The following is a 4,085-nucleotide window of genomic DNA, read 5'->3' as shown; positions in this document are numbered from 1 at the left end:
TATATATTCTCATGAAAAGAAAGATGTAGCGCGTGTGAACGTAATTAAAATGTAATTAAAAGTGCAGCTTCATTACAGATTTTTTCTTCTCAAAGTTATATTGAAAGTGTTGAAAATCATTGCTTAATTTTTTTTATCATAATTGAAGATCGAAGAGAATGATTCATTACAGCGAATATTGCAATTTTAGTCTTATAGTAAAATGGAAGCAGTGTGGAGTTGGAATCCTGTGGCAGATTGAGAATAAATAACGAATATACATGGAAGGCAGGAATAGGAATTAAATGGATTTAGTGGTTAAATGCTTCGGTTAGTTATTCAAAATATAATGTGGAAATACTAATAAACTATATTGTCATCCGTTTTATACAAATTATATACCATGAAGCAGTTTGTAAATACCTCACGAGCTAAAAAGATGGAAACTGTTTGAATCGATAAAAGACGAGAGCTAAATTGTTGGACAGATGATCCGTCTGTCATTTTCACGATTACTCGTTTAGGTGCCTAATTCTATACGCTTGATATTATGGATCATTTTACGATTGAGTAGCAGACGATTTTGAAATATTGCTATTCTTATACGGGACCAAGTATTTCGAGGGAACGGATAGGTGAGTAGATCGACTGGAACTTATTTTATCGACCCAGAAAGGATGAAAGGCAGAGTCGAGCTCGGCGGAATTTGGACTCTTCTGCCAACTCGCCGCCCTATATTTAAGGCTTCGGGGTGGCAGAATAGATAAGACGCCTGGCAAAATGCTTACCTGCATCATTTTGGGGGCCAATGAAATACGTACTTGTTGAACACTGGGTTCAATGTAATCGACTTAGGTCCTACTCGGAAATGCTGGCCTTGTGCCAAAATTCGAAATCAATATTAAACTAGGTGAATTTGGCTAGCAAGCAAAATCGTTAGCATGCTTTTCCTCCGTCCTTACGTTATTAACATTCCGCCGAGGTTGACTTTGCCGTTCAGCATTTCGAGGTTGATAAAATAAGTAAGAATTGAAAACTGGGGTCGAAAAATTCTACACAGCCTCTTCCCCGAAATCTCTTGCCTTGTGCTAAAATCTGAAACCACTGTTAAACTGCATACCTCCCACTCCTTATGTAATTTACTTATAAATTTGAATAAGTTTTTCCTATTAAACATCAATATTCAGGTTTTTATTTACTCTTCCGTAGCATAGTGTCTCATAAAATTCAAACTGGTCCCCAAGCACATACCATCTGATTATTTCCTGAATAAATTTCGTATTAACCTTGTATTTAATTTCCTATTCACTCCACTCCACCTAATATTTTCGAATATAAAACTAAATCTCTAAGGTCTTCATACAACACATCAACTCAACGCAACAAACAACACTACTCCAAGGAATACATATGCACACACATATACAAACAATATACATGTATATATGTATTTGTGAGTGTGTCTGTGTCTGTGTGGTGCGCGTGTGTATGTGTGATTATATGTCTTATATCATTATATGACAGTTTTGTCGTAGAACTTCTGATAGAAATATAAATAGCATTAGTTTATCAACGACAATGCTTAATTTATTAATATATTCTATCCCTATTCTTTTCTCTTCTAATTTATATGCTATTCCAATTATAAGTACTCCACTAGTCTCTCATATTTTTCTTTTACTACTTCCTTAAGTTCTTTCCTCCTGGGTCCTAAAGCTAATTTTTAAAATATTGTTTTTATATTATTATTTTCTCTTTCTTAGGTCGTAGAATAAGACAGTCTGTACAATATCGACTTTTCTTATCATTTTCTCTCTAACCATAATTTAAATAATTATTTGCTTCATTTACATTTGTACATTTACCAATACACATATAAATATAGCAGATAAGAAGAACCTCATTATAAAAATATTATCGAAACATATATTTGATTCACGCAATTTAGATTATCTGAAACCGAAACATATTTCTATTAGGAGCTGTAGTTGTAATGTTAAACATTATCATTTTAAATATACTGGTGTTTTTAATTTACATTGAAATATATTCGTGGGGAATCATAATTTACATATCTCTATCAATAACCCTAGCAAAATTTCGTTGCAGCCACCCTATTTTTGAGAATTTTGACGTGGGGAAACGAATTATTCTCTACGAAATACGTTTATAAAAGAAATATGATTTGTTTGTACTCCGTGTATACAATATCATTCAATACTTGTCTATATCCGAATGTAATGTACATTACTACAATTTTTTAATGTTTTCTGCTGTTTTTCATTTAAATTATTTATTAAAGGTTTTATGTATGTTTTGCAAGATTCTTGATGTGCAAATGTGTGATGAAACACATATTGTTTGACTTGGGAATGGTCATCTATTTTCAATCATGCACACCCATTATTTATTTCATCTTCATTATTATTACGTAGATTAAATTGTCCCCAGTGATCCGTTGCTACTTCTTTTATCGAAACCGAAATTATGAAAAGCGCAGTCGACCCCGGCGGTTGATTCCGCCAGTTCACCGCGTTAGTCAGCATACAATAATAATAATTAGCAACAATTTTAATGGTAATTGTTTTGTTATTTCCATTCATTCCAAATTGTTCGCATTTTACTACTTGATCTCGTAACTGGAAATCAGATTGTAATTACTGGAAAAACAAGCAAAGCTAATTTATCAGACGATCTTATGATTTCGCAACCATCAGCCAATCCCCTTACTACTACTACTACTACTACTACTACTACTACTACTACTACTACTGCTGATGCTGCTACTGCTGATGCTACAGCTGATGTTCCTACTACTACAACTAACACCATCACCAACACTACTACTACTGCCACCACCACCAATACTGCTACTACTACTACTACTACTACTACTACTACTACTACTACTACTACTACTACTATTACTACTACTACTACTACTACTACTACTACTACTACTACTACTACTACTTTCACTACTACTATTACTTTCACTACAACTACTACTTTCACTACTACTACTACTGAAAGCAACAACAGCTACAATAATCGTTTGAAATTTAGAGACAAAGTCAACAATTTTGAGTTCAATGAGCGTAGAAATTACAATGGTCTCTACAAAACCGGGACTTTACATTTCACCATCTCCGGAGTGATTAAGAATCAAAGGTGAATCCGGCCTTATTCGACATTAAAACTTAATGGAACGGAAATAATTCTGCACGAGGACATCTTCTCGAAGCTCCAACGACGACCACGAAAATGATGATGATGATGCAGATGATGGTGATGCTGATGATGTTGATAAAGATGAGGAGGATGATTATGACGACGACGATGATGGCATTGCGAATTAAATATGAATTATATGAAAATGGTAAGGTAAATTTAAAACAGGAGAAATATAGGCTATGCTACTGTTAAGGAATGACAACAAAATACATTATCTGCGCGAGTGTAAAGAAGTAATGATGTTAACCAGGTTGATAGTTAACCATGAGACAACATGTCTTGAACGTATGACGCATTTTTATTCCCTGGACAATTAAAGAAAAGAAATTCATCTTGTGATATATTTATAAATCAAAACTTCGTTGACAAACACAGCAAAATCTAGACGCTATGTCTACAGGAAACAAAAAATATAAATATTCTTTGTGCGAATCAGTTGATTGGTTGCCATTCTAAGAAGTTTGGTGCCTTGAGCACATCATCAGTTGGTGTTGCGATGATTAACTTGCTGAAAACAATACAAACATACCGCAGCGAAAACAAGATATATTTATCCACCTGTCTGTCTATCAATCTATCTACTAACCTATATTATATATATTAAAGGTATATGCATGTCTAAACAACGCACTTACATATGTGTGCTTATGGGCGCGTATGCATACGTATGTTCTTTCATGGTTAAGCATCAGCGTAAAGATTAGTTATGACATATGGCGTATATAAAATGGGAGTCGAAAGGCGGATCAATTGCAAAGATCTGATAAAATTAGTCATTATTTCTTACAAATTAGTGACAAAAACGTATATATCTGTAAGTGCACACACGTTTGTGGTGTGTATATATCTACAGACATATGTATGTGTATATA

This window comes from Octopus bimaculoides, chromosome 22, assembly GCF_001194135.2.
Source record: "Octopus bimaculoides isolate UCB-OBI-ISO-001 chromosome 22, ASM119413v2, whole genome shotgun sequence".
In the NCBI taxonomy this organism is placed as follows: Eukaryota; Metazoa; Mollusca; class Cephalopoda; order Octopoda; family Octopodidae; genus Octopus; species Octopus bimaculoides.
Note: the sequence above shows the minus strand (reverse complement) of the source record.